The sequence below is a fragment of the Mesoplodon densirostris genome, chromosome 7 (genome assembly GCF_025265405.1).
Source record: "Mesoplodon densirostris isolate mMesDen1 chromosome 7, mMesDen1 primary haplotype, whole genome shotgun sequence".
Lineage (NCBI taxonomy): Eukaryota > Metazoa > Chordata > Mammalia > Artiodactyla > Ziphiidae > Mesoplodon > Mesoplodon densirostris.
In genome coordinates, this window is record NC_082667.1 from 41019473 (window position 1) to 41032930 (window position 13458).

The following is a 13458-nucleotide window of genomic DNA, read 5'->3' on the forward strand; positions in this document are numbered from 1 at the left end:
GCCTCCATCCTGTTATGAAGCCTGGAAGCTTCCTGAGTGTTTTCGAGGTTACAGGGCAGGATGTTGGGGGAGAGGATATGTCAGCAGCAGGACAGTGCTAGGTACACAAGGATTTTAATAAAACAGTTTTGTTTTCATTCTCAAACTTAGACATTGAAAACTCTGAGCATTTGATGGGATGAGGGAGGCACACTTGAACAAAAAACCCTGATAAATTTAATCACTTTACAACTGAAGCCATTTGAGAGACAGGAGGATGGGGAAGGGAGGGAGCAGCTCCTGCATGGCCTGCAAGGTAAGGTGGGAGACCAGCCTCGGGAAGGGCTGAGGGAACCGTCTGCACCTGCCCCTCACCGCCCTGCCACCGTCAGCCTCCTTTCCTTTACCAGGGGTGTCCGTTGCCGTCCGGTCTTGCCCAGGCTCCTGGGCTGCAGAGGAAGAGCTGGGGTCACAACTGAGTGAGAGGCAGGGCAGTGGTTTTTTTCTCCAGCAGTGAACTGATGTCAGTGTACAGGGCACAACAGGTCCAACTGGTCACACATGAATTCCACAGTATCCAAACCAGTTGTAGTCGGCGGTATGGTGGCCCCAAAGATGGGTTTTGCTCTTTACATTTTCTTATATTATTATTGTATTTTTAAGTTTGGTTCTCATATGCTGTTGAATTCGGTTTGCTAGTATTCTGTTGAGTATTTGATCAGAACCCTTGAGAATGAGGAGATTTTACATTGGCTTCATTTACTCTTTTATGTGTGTCCCTACTCATATCAGGGCCCTGGAAGGCAGAAATTGAGAAGCAGCTTATGTATTTTGTATACCTGTGTTAGGAAATGTAGTATATCCTGTTGCTCCCTCCCTCCAGGGTGATCTCCCTTAAACCACATCATTATGTTGCCTTGGCAACTGCTATTTGTTATGCTTTTCTTTTCAGAAAAAGTTGTGTAACCTTTTCCAAATAAGGTCCAAGTAATGTGACCTTATTTGGAAAACCGGTCTTTGTAGATGTACTTAAGATAAGGATTTTTTTTTTTAAAAAGAAATTAAGATTTTATTCTAATGAGAGTCCACCAAGATTTCTACCCAAGAAGTGACATGATTTAATTAGCATTGCTTAAAAGATCTTGTTGTTCTTTCTTTTTTTTTTTTTGGCCCTGCCATGCGGCATGTGGGATCTTAGTTCCCTGACCAGGGGTGGAACCCGTGCCCCCTTCAGTGGAAGCTCGGAGTCTTAAGCACTGGACTGTCAGAGAAGTCCCAAGATAAGGATTTTTGAGATGAAGTCATCTTGGATACAATGACAAGTGTCCTTATAACAGAGAGGAAGAAAGAGATTTTACACACACACACACACACACACATGCACACACACACACACACAGAGAAGGCAGTGAAGTGGAGGAGCGATGTGGCCCCAAGCCAAGAAAAGCCAGCAGACACCAGAAGCTGGAAGAGACAGGGAGCATTTTCTTCCCTAGAGTCTCTGGAGGGAGTGTGGCCCTGCCGGCGCCTTGATTTCAGGCTTCTGGCCCCCAGAACTGTGACAGAATAAATTTCTGTTGTGTTATGCCACCCAGTTTGTGGTAATTTATTATGGCATCTGCAGGAAACTTGTACACCAGTCTGTGCTCCGTTCAACAAGACAGTTCCACTGATCGTGTGCTTGGCTGTGTAGCAATGTCATAAGCAGTAAAAGCTTCAAAGCTGCTCTGAATTTCTGTACTTATTGTGAGCCAACAGCAAAGAGGTGGTGGATGGCACTGGTTTGCAGACCACCCTCTGAGTGCCACAGGTCCTGTCTCCCTCCCTGGTTTTGTGGACAAGAAAACTGAGGCCCGGAGAGGAGAAAGTGGGGCTGAGTTTAGAGCACAGGTGCCGCTGCTGCTTGGAATGGACAGATAGGATGCGGCACCGGCCTCCCGGGGGCCAGGTCTGGGGTGAGCGGACAGGATTGCTGCCCTTCAGCCTGTCCTGCAGGCCCGCTGGTGTCCCTGTCACTGTTCTGCACCCTGCAGAGTGAAAGTTGATGCTCCAGTGAGCCCCTGGAGCACTGAGCTGCCCAGAAGGCCCAGAAGCCAGGAGATACTTGTGAAGCCTTTGCTGCAGCTAATGAGCCAAGAGTAGCAGGCAAAGCACCCTGTCAAGGGTAGAAGTCACAGCTTGCCGTCGACTTAATTTCTAGCTGACTGCTTTCGTCTTTGTGGTTTGGGTCATATTTTCTCTCTGTAGTCCAATTTTAACATTCTACATTTTCGGAAGGGTAATTATCTCTTAGAGAATATGGGATTAGACTACAGTCATCTTGACTCTTAATGCTGCTTGAATAAAGTCTATCCAACTTAACCTGGCATTCACACCCCCTGAAGAACCTTCTACTCTCCAGCCCTGCCTCCCAGCCCTCTGTTTCACACACCTTCATCTTTGAACTTCACGAAAACCATGCTGCCTAGTAGAGGGAACTAGAAGGTGTTAAGAGTCTTGAAGCCCTACAGTAGGTGAGTTCATGGTTGACCAACTCAAGAACCAGTGGAAAAATAGGTCAAGGGGATAGAGGGCATAAATCTTTCAAGATCTCAGGGGAAAAAAATGTTCACATTTACTAAAGTAGACTCTAAAGGCAGCACAAACAGCTAGTACCAGTCACTGGCATATGAGCTAAGTCATCTGGTCTACCATCCGGCTCAGTTGAGCCACCAGATGACTGTAGCCACATGAGTAAACCAGAAGAAAAACCACCCCACTGAGCCCAGCACTAATTGCTGACCCACGAACCATGAGTAAATAAAATATTTATTGTTTAAGACAAAAAAAAGCACAGTGCAGTAAATCAAGACTTATCCTTGAGTTATTACATTTCTCTTTTTAGTAACGATAGGCATTGTATAGTTACTCAATTATTCCTTACTTGCTATAGACACTTTCAGGGTCTCCCACCTTTGTATTTCATTGAAATTCTTATTTTGTTTTGTTGTGGATAGTACCCATATTAAGAGCCCCTTTTCCCCAGTATCTGGATCTCCATCTTAATATTTAATACTGCCGGGATTTTATGAATTATTTGTTGACTCTACTCTCTGGGTGTCCCACATCTCTCTCTTCCTTTCCTCTCAGGTATTATGGGACAGTAGTTCAGAGGCCCAGGTCACTCCCTCTCATCTTTTATTTTTCCCAAGGCTTTGTTTCAGAAGCCTTTATTTCTTCACCCTCTGCTTGTGTTTGTTTTATTAGTCCCAACCCTGGATCTCTTATTTTTAAATAAGTAATTTTTGTTTGCAAGGAACAGAAATGCCCTCAAGCCAGCTGTAGTTAGCAGAGGGTCTGTTGCAGGAATCTCAGGAATGCAGGAAGCAGGCTGGAGCAGGAAGGCTCCTCTGGTTCAGGGGCTGTGCGGTCCTGTTCAGCGTGTGTGTGTGTGTGTGTGTGTGTGTGTGTGTGTGTGTGTGTGTGTGTGTGTGTGTGTGTGTGTGTGTGTGTGTGTGTGTGTGTGTGTGTGTGTGTGTGTGTTTCTCAGGGGCTGTGCGGTCCTGTTCAGCGTGTGTGTGTGTGTGTGTGTGTGTGTGTGTGTGTGTGTGTGTGTGTGTGTGTGTGTGTTTCTCTGGATCAGGGCTCACTGCTGCCTGCCTAAGTTTGCATGTCTTTATCCTCAGATGAGGAAAGAAGGAAGGGAGGGAGGCAGTGTGGCTGCTGCAACAGGCCAGTCACTCGGGGGAGGGGGGTGACGGACGCGAACGGACTTGGCGGGGGTGTCACAAAAAAGAGGTCTGTGGAGGGTAGTCCCACCAAACCTATTATACCTCTTTTTCTGATTTCTCAACAGGAATAACCCAAGTCACCTTTCCTGGAAATCAGTTGGCTGAAACTATTGAAACAGCAGTTCTTGAAGAAAAGGTAAGTAGAAGTGAATTTGTGTCTACTAAAATTCTCTTAAGAGGGAAACCCATGTTTGGAGGGTTGACCATCCCTGTCGTTCCTTAGACACACCCAGTTCTGTATGTATTATTTTACCTTCCTCTGCCTGGCCAAGTTCCTAGTCATCCCTCAAGGCCTTTATCAAGTGCTGCCTGCTTTCGAACCCCACAGTACTCTCTCCTTCTTACTGACACGTATCCCAATGGGCTTTATGTTACCATTTGTGCCCCTCCTCTGACCATTCTCCTGTGGCTGTATGGAATGTAGGCGCTCCTTCTCTGTGACCCCCACCCCATCGTAGCACTTCCACACATGATTATAGTTGCCTGTTTGCGTGTTTTCAGCAGTTACTTCCTCGAGACATATCTGAATTGTGCCTTGGACATAGTAGATGCTCCATAAACGTTTATTGAATTAACAGTGAATTGGCCTCCATTCTAGATGGTCAGCTCCCATGTGGATTCACTTTGTACCTCCACCACTCCACCCTTGTAGGGCCTGTACTATAAATCCTTCTCAAATCGATTCTGTTCTTTGAGCATTCATCAGAAATTGGTAATCTTCTCTAGTTGTCCTTTGTGTTTTGGCTGTTGGTGAAATGAAGCAAAGCTTTTATGTCTAGTTTTTATTTTTCATAGGCAATTTGGGTCCGTGTTAAGAGGAGTAATCCAGAAGCAGGAGGGGAAGGGAGGTGACAGGCGGGTGAGGGAACCAGTGACGGTGGGAGCATGGCTCCCCACCCTGCCTCTGCCTCCCTGTGGTTGGTGTTGAATGGGATTACTCGAGGTGGGCTTTGGTCAGCCCTCTCTTCTCTGCTGGATGGCAGACGCCCTCCCCCATCCATCCATCCATCCATCCATCCATCCATCCATCCATCCATCCATGGAGCTACCTCAATCAACAGACAGTTGCATCTGAACCCACCTCCCTGCTCCAAACCTTTTTTGCTTTAAATCATTGAGTCACAGATTCCTTTTCTCACCTGCTTTTACTGCACCTGCTGAATATCCCGAAGACGTTCCTCACTAATGTAGGAATGTCATGTAATGTTATCTGTTTTGTTGGTCACCATCCTCTTAAGAGGACTTGTCCCAGCCTTTCCTACCAGCAGTTGTCTCTTCCATTTGAGGAGTTCTTCTCCTTTTAGAGGGTGCTTCTACCCACAGCACCAGAGTTTCTTCTCCCACCAATTCTAGGAAACAGGCAGGGGCAAACGGTAACTTCCCGTTTCAGTAAACAGGCTCAGAGCAGCTAGGCATCCTGCGTGAAGCCGTGTCGCCAATGCGAATGGCGCCTGGTTTTCCTCTCCCCTGCGCCATCTTGCGCATTCCCCTTGGAAGCAGCCGCTGCGGTCACAGAACCCAGGGTCTCTGTCTCACCCACTCCAGTGTTCCTCTCAGTGGGGGGAGCTTTGGCCTGCCGTGGACAGATGCCGTCTGACCCTGGTGTTTCCTCTACCCCCAGCCAGGCCGCTTCCTTGAAAAAGTAGGTCTCTTCCTCCCGAGACCTTCCAATCAGTCTTATAAGTTTTATTTTGGTTGGGGCTTATTTAAATGCAGGAAATTTAATTAGTTTACATGAATGCTGTGCTGTCTTACTCTAGGACTACATAGGAAGACACTGACAGGGGCTAGAGCAGCTTAATCTAGCTGTATCTAATGATTTTCTTTCCTTGCCTTCTCCTTTAAATAATTGCAAACGGTGCCATCAGTCAGGGCGGCAGAACACACTGCTTTATTGCCACGTAGAATTGTTTAGTTAAATGTGATTTTTAAAAAAATGGCTCAACTTTTAATTAGAAAGCAGATTGTCAAATAGATTGGAAAATAGACCCATCATGGTAGGAAACCAGGTTCTGGTCCAGAAGGAAGCACGTTAACTTAAGAGCAGGATGTGATTTCAGTGAGTCATTGTTCTCCTAAAATAGGCCGTCTTCTCTGGTGTTTTTTTTGAGAGAGAGACCTTCCTCTACATCTGTACCGCCTTAGATGAACATTTTCCTGGGGGAGAGTCTACTTGGAACCCCCCGAACAGGGTGGTACACCCAGCAGCATAACTGTCAGGGCACAAGGCTAGATACCGAAACCCTTCTACCGGGACTCCTTGAAAACATCAGCGTCAAGAAATCAGCAAACCTGTTATGATGCTTGTAACTGAAGAATTATCAGGCTACATACTTTACTTCCCACTGTGGTGTGATGCAAAATCCCATTTTACTGTTAACAGGACTGTTTTCTTAGCCCCAAAGCTGGTGGTATCTGCTTTACTACTGGAGATCATCTTAGAAGCAGCTTGCACATGTCCTGGCCGAGTTTGGCCCCATGAGCTCCCTGTGTGGTGCACCACCCCACCTGGAGCTGGTACAGTGGTGGACACACGAGCACCCCAAGGGGAAGGCGGGAAGGGTCACCTGTGAGAACGGCCCCAGGCGTCCATCACTCCACACGACTCCTCTGTGCTTTGTAGCTCCTTTTATACCTTTGATAGCAGTTAGTGAACTTGGATAGGTCATGGGCACCTCAATTTCAAGTCTTGCTCTCCTTCTATCACAGCCCCTTTCCAGACCTCCCTTCCCCCCATTTCATTAAGGTGCACAGCTGTTAATTCACTTTCTCAAGCCAGAAACTGGGGAGTCATCTGTTATCTCTCACCTTTCTCTTCCTCCGAATCACCAAGTCCTAGTGGTGCTTCTGAAGCAGATCTTGAATTCTTCTGCTGCCCTCCCACATCCGTCTCCCAAGTCCAGTGAGACCGTCATTTGCCTGAGTCACTGCAAAGGGCTTTGAACGGTTGCCCTGCTTCCACTTTCCCTCCATTCTGCTCACCATGTTGGACCCAGGGGATCTTTAACAATGCTTGTCATATCATTTCACTCCCTTGCTCAAAGCTGTCAGTGACCTCCTCCCACACTGGGATGGATCCCATGTGCCCAGCATGGCCCACAGAGGGGACTGTGCGATCTGGGCTCTGGGCCTGGCTGGAGATCCCACAGCATTGTTGCCATCATGTTGAAGTAACTTGTGAGATGCCTTTCACTTTTGACTTCCTCGGCAGATCGCAGTGACTGATTTTCCAAGTCACGTTCCATGCAGTGGAATGTTCCCGGGGGACTTTACACTGGGGAGATCCTGGACGTTTGATGTTACAGTAGGGATCCTGTAGGCTGGGTCTCTACTTCTGAGACTCCCTCCTGGATGGCAGTGATCTGATTCAGATATGCAAGTCCTTTCATCAATTCCCACGGGTGTGGGACTCAAAATTCCACAGACTCCCAAGTTTAAGGCATGACTGCAGGCTATCTACTAGTAATCACAGGGATGTCATTAAAAGTTACTTGAAAAAAAAAAACAACAGGGTAATGGTGTGATTTCAAGGATTGAATATGATGTGACGGCCACTGTCTCTAACTTACAAGATGCCTTCCTCCCTCAGAAGAGGCAAAACCCACCTGCATCTAAGGTGGAAGCCCACCAAGGTCAGTCACAGGGTTCTCAACCTCCTAAATATGGTTCAGTGAGTCATCTCCAAAACTACTTCCAATATAAAATAAATGGCAAAGTGCAACTTACTTAAATTTAATGAGAATTTAATACATAATACTATGTATTGTTTGCTAATGCTGAACTTTTCTATTTTCATGAACTTTCAATAATTCATAAAGTTTTACATAATCTTAAGAATAAATCTCAAGATTAAGGTTATCTTGAATAAATTTCATCTAGATAAAACGACATACACACACAAAAAAGAAATGTGATTGATGTTAAATTACAGTCCATCCTGCATGCAGGTTCTGCACTGGGGGATTCAACCAACCATGGATTGAAAATATTTGGGGAAAAAAATGCCAGAAAGTTCCAAAAAGCGAAAGTTGAATTTGCTACATACCAGCCTATTCACATAGCATTTACATTGTATTAGGTATTACAAGTAATCTAGAGATGATTTAAAGTATATGGGAGGATGTGCCATAGTTTATATGCAAATGCTATGCCATTTTATATAAGGGACTTGGGTACATGGGGGAGGCGGGGTCCTGGAACCCACACCCTGTGGATCCCGAGGGATGACTGTACTGCAGGCTGGAGTTTCTGGATGACTGCCTCATCCTCCACTAGGAGTCTGGCTGCCTTGCCACGCACACAGTGGTGTGTTCCAGGCTCCCATGGAGCGTGGACTTAGACAGGCCTTTGGATTTCCCGTAGAATTTGGAAACAGTACTCTAAGAGTGCACTGTCACCACCATCTTGAATTGGTGACAGTTTTTAATTGCTAGGAATCTAGATGTTTAATTATCAATCACTGTTAGCTTGGCTTTCTCATTATTAGTTTAGCATCATTTGGTTGGTTGTTTACCTTGAAGAGTGAAGTGGTGCATATTTACACCAGGGATGTTTTTTGGCTAACAAGTTGCCAACAACTGGACTTTAGAACATGTGTGAGATTTAAACAAGTCATCCATACCCCTTTCCTGAAGCAGACATGCACCTCTCCTGCATTTGCTTCTACAGTGATTCTTCACAGTTAACCACTGCATATGTTTTGCTGGGAAGGGGAAAGTGTTGGGGGCGGGTCCACACCCATCCATGGGCAGTGATTCTAGAGGGATTTAGAAGCGTTTCTACTATTTAGGGCTTGAGAAAGTGTCAAGGTAAGGCAGGGAAACACAGGTTAGGCTGTTGCAGAAATCCGCAAGAACAAGACGAGGGCCTACTGGTAGTGGGGATGGAGCGGGAGGATGTGCTGAGAGATGTTTAGGAAGAGGGGTTGGTAGGTCTTGGGGGACAATTTGATACAGGGAATGGGGGGAGGAGAGACATCGAGGAAGACCCCCAAACCTCTGGCTTGGGCACCATTAGCAAGAGGAATAGGCTTAGATCATTTATCAAATACTTACTGAACCCCTGGTGGGGGAGGTGGACAGAAATGATGAACTCTGAAAAGAAAAGGTCTAACTGGAAGAAGGGTTATTTTAAAGGTGTAGAAGTAGGTGAAAGGGCACCTAATCTTGACTAAGGGGATCAGACAGGTTTTCTCAGCAGAGAGAGTGTGTAATGCAGGCCAAGACGAGAAGACCCGGGCATAAGTGCGCGTTGGCTTGTTCTGTACCACGTGCAGCGGGACAGGAGTAACGGCTGCTTGATGCCACGTAGGGATGGGGCTGCACTCCGCACACAGGGCCTAGGAGGCCAGGCCAAGTTCACACTGTGTGTTGTTGGCCCTGAGGCCACAGAAGGCTTGTTAGTTGGAGGACTAAGACCAGACCTCGGTTTAAGTGAACTTGTTCTGTCTGGAGACTGAGGAATGGGGAGGCTGGAAGCAGGAAGATGTGCGGGGTGAGACGGTGAGGCCTCGGTGAGGGCGGGGAGGACAGACGGGCTCTGGGTATGGGTGCAGCGTTGATTTCACTTGGGGGTGGGGGGTGGGTGGGATCTAGAGTCGGAGCAGGAGGAGAATAATCAGCCCCTGGTGAGGGCGGCGGGGGGAAGCGGAGGTGAAGGAGACCAGGGCTGCCTTAGGAAGCAGCCTCACCATGGTCAGCGGGGTCTCTGTGGCGCCCGCAGATGGGCCACAGGCAGAATCAGCAAGGCCGATTTCGTCTTCAGCGCTCCAGAGCCTCTTGTTCTGTACCCTTTGCCCAAACCGTCCTCATCAACCGTTCAGGTTGGTAAACAGGCTTAAGGTTCAGGAAACAAGGCGGCCTTCAAATTAAAGATCAAATATGTATCACTTTGTTAGTAGCAAACCCCACTTCAGCAGCCCGAGTTCATTGTCTGATGGGGTCCTTCTCCTCCCCCGACCCCAAGCTGACCCTTTGGAGACCCCAGAGAACACCTGGCATGCCACCGGGTAAATATTGGACAGCAGCCCAGTTTACTGCCTGCCTTTTGCAGAGTATTTGGATTTTGGCAGCAGTCAGGGCCTGCAGTGAAGCACAGATGATGGGCTTGGAGCCTTCGCCAGTGGGTCTGTAGCGTCCTCTTTGGAGTGATCTTCTCGCCTCTGCTCCTCCTCTGGCTCGCCGGCTGTCAGCCGCAGGCCCCCGTGACCCTGCGTCGCGGTGCTGCAAAGGGACACTCGTTTCAGGCGCCCTCCTGCCTTAGTTCTGCTCGAGGCTTGCTCCCACCTTTTTTTGTGGCCTCTGCTCTCTAATCAGAGATGCAGCCCCTTGTAATGCTGTCTGTACTACAGCACATCCCCCGCTCTCTGTCACCTTATGCTGCTTTGTCTTTCTTCATAGCACTTCACTCCTTGACACACTACATATTTATTTGTCTCTCGTCTGCCTCCATTTCCTGGAATGTACGTTCCTTCAGAGCCAGAACTTCGTGGTGTTCACTATTCCATCCCCACTGCCCCGGACAGTGCCTAGCGCATCGAGGTGAATCAGTACCTGATGAGATGGACCAGTCAGTTCATCCGTCCGTATATGCACAGCAGTTGAGCAGTGCCTGGCATGTGGTAGGTGCCCGCTAAGTGTTTGATGGAATGAATTGGTGAGTGAGTGACTCTGTGTGTGATTGCCTCGTCCCCAGCACTTAGGTGCCCAGCAGGTGTCTGTGGAATAAGTGAATGGATGTGAGCACTTGCCCGTCTCTTTCTGAAGCTGGCCCTCTGGGTGGGGTGAGCCCCAGTCTCTGTATTTGAGGAAGGCCCAGGCGTGCAGTCTTGGGCGCGTGTTAGTTGTGTCTGCTGTTTGCATTTGATGCTTCCGTCAGTCCGTCACTCTCTCTCAGTATGTGTGCCATCAGCCAGGCGCTGTAATTAACTTGCTGTAATTTAGCTTGGGGATGAATTTTTCCTTTTAAAAATGCCATAAACAACTGGTGCTTGTGATATGTTGGTTGTTAATGAAGTTCATGCCTAAGAGAACATGAGGACGGTGCTCCGCATCTAGGAGAGAAGGGCTGTGAGCCCGCTTCCGGCCACAGGAGCGTGAGGAAGGCAGGGGAGTTCTGGTGGACTCGTGGCTCTGCATGCCCGAAGGGTTCCCCAGCGTGTAGGCAGAGCCCTGGGGTGCGTGTGGGTCCTGTTTACCCAAAGTTTGGGGGGAAATAACATTTAAAGAATATTAAAACAGATATGGTTGGTTGTTGGAGGAGAATTCAACATAGCTTCCTGGTTACAAGCAGGGTTCTGGAACCAGACTGGGTGCGTTTGAATCTGTCCCACCGCTTATTTGCTTCGTGGTCCTGGGCAAGTTACATAACCTCTCAAAACCCCATTTTTCGCCTCTAAGATGGGAGCCTGGGGTGCAGTGAGAGCCACGGCAGGCTCTTATCACAGTGCCATGCCCATTACGAGTAAACAGCAAGGGAGAATGTTATATAGGATCGCTTGACATTTAAAATAAGACACAATTAAAATTTTATTCTTGCAGTGGCTTTGCCCCAGACTTGGCCTCCAGGAATGAATGTCCCCTCTCCTATTTGAGATGGAAAAGTTAGAGAAGCACTGCCTTAAAAAAAAAATCCAAAACAGTGCATACAATTGGCTGGTGTGCATGTCTTCATGAATTTCCCCCCAACCTTGCCTTAGTCTTGAGCTGCCACAGAGTTGAGCTGTCAATAACAAAGGGATAAATTAGTGACTCTTGCTTTTAGTACCTGCTGTCTTAAAGTACCTAACTGAGTAGCAGATGATATCGAGAGAACCTGCAGGTTTGGATAAAGAATTGCCATTTAAGGAATGACCACACGTAAAATAGCTTGTAAATATTCACGTTCATTACTTCCTTTCATTCTCATAAGAGCCTATTATTCATCAAGGTAGAAAGACTGTCGGGGTGTTTCGGTGACTTCTCCTGGGAATGGGATTGGAACACTTACCAGCCCTTCCTGACTTGAGGTCTTCTCCATCCAGTGCTTTTCGAAGGCAAGTCACTTTCCATGGGATTAAACTGACATTTTTTTCTAATGAAATGAAACAAAGTAGAAAATTTCCGAGTGTGTTGCACATAATAAGCTTACATACCATGGCATAAAACTTTGGTTTTAGTTTGTGCGTGTGCGCTGCTGTTAATTGTATTTCTTTCTGTGCATCTTAACCGTTGCAAAGCGTTGTTTTGTACCCTCTTGAGGGAATTTCACTTAACTTCGTTTCTGTTTAGTCATCTCCTTTGTCCTTTCCGTGGTTGAGTTTGCTTCAGGTCACCTAGTGAAAACAAATTACTGTGCTTGAAGTTGCTGATCGCTGTGAATTTAACTCAAACTTGTCTGGGTTACATAACGAGATCCATCAAAGGCTTTTTGCCCACCCGTCTTCAGTGGGAGGAACTGATGGTTGAGCCGCACCTGCAGAGCTTGGTGGAATTGCAAGGCAGGTCCCGGAAAGCCAATATTTCCTCAAGGCTGGGAGAGCCTCTTCACTGCTGGTTCTTGGAAGAAGCGTGCGGGGACTAGTCTGCCCTCACATGGCCTTCTTTGTTCTCTGAGACCAGCAGGAGAGGGCTCGGAAATGTGACAGTAACTTGAACAGAAAAGGGAGGGACGTGGCTTAGTGGAATGAGCAGAATTGAGGCTCCTGCAGAGTTTTCTGCTCCTGAACTCTGTGTGTGTTGGGGGTCAGGGAGGCGCACGTGGAGGGAGTGGGGCTCCTTGGACAGGCCACTGAAGCCTGAACAGCAGCAGCGCTTCAGATGCCAGGTCCTGGGCCAGGTGCTTTTCTTTTGCAGTCTCATGTAACCCTCACCTTGTGTCATAGTGGCCTGACAAAATCCTGTCCTGGTTAAGTCTAACATCCCCCGACTCCATCCCCTGTACCTGCACCTGTGTGTTGGTGCCAGCCCCCAACCGCCTTGCTCTAAGATCTGAGGCCTCTGACTGCAGGCTGGTGGTCACCTGTCGTGCTCTGATGCATCCATCCCACTTGACTGCTGTTTCACAGCTTCTTCCTCTTCAGACTCTAGCATCTCCTCCCTCTTCCTGCCTCCCAAGCTGATGGCCTTCTTCCCATTTCACTGAGAACCAGCAATAGCCCAGTGAGAACTTGCACAGACTCCCACCGTCACATTGGGCCCATCTGGGGCCAGCCCAGCTGGTGCTCCAGCTCCCCTGGGTGGCTCGCCAGCACTTCTTTTTCCTTCCTTCTCCTGATACATTTTCCCCTGTGACACAAACATTCTATAAGTGCCTTAAAAAACAAACAAGTAGAACAAAACTCTTGTCCTTATATCCCCTTCTGATTCTGACCCTATTTTCATAGTGATGATGATGATGATGTTGCTGATGGATGATGATACTTACATAGTAAATACTACGGACCAGGCATTATTCTCATATACCAATTCCTTAAGGGATTATTATCCCCATTTTTCAGATGAGAAATGTGAGGCACAGAAAGAGTAAGGAACTTGCCCAAGGTCACAGGGCTGACAAATGGCAGGACTGGGATTGCAGTGCAGACACCCAGCCCCCGAGTCCTGCCTTGAGAAGCGTTGCCGACTCGTGGTCTCCGTTCTCTAGCCTGCTCCCTCCCTCCCTGGGACCCCCTCAGATCCGGGCCCCCTCCCCACCTCTCCACCCCACCAAAACTCTCCCCTCAGGTCACCGA

General features: G+C 47.8%; 1 protein-coding gene across 1 annotated transcript in view; it reads left to right on the plus strand.

Moving 5' to 3' along the window:
• SMCO4 (single-pass membrane protein with coiled-coil domains 4) overlaps nucleotides 1–13458 on the plus strand; it is a 72324-nt gene that overhangs the window by 47948 nt on the left and 10918 nt on the right. The window contains exon 2 of the mRNA XM_060104677.1: nucleotides 3815–3885. The gene's annotated coding sequence lies outside the window, so the exon portion shown is untranslated. The remainder of the gene's footprint in view (nucleotides 1–3814; nucleotides 3886–13458) is intronic.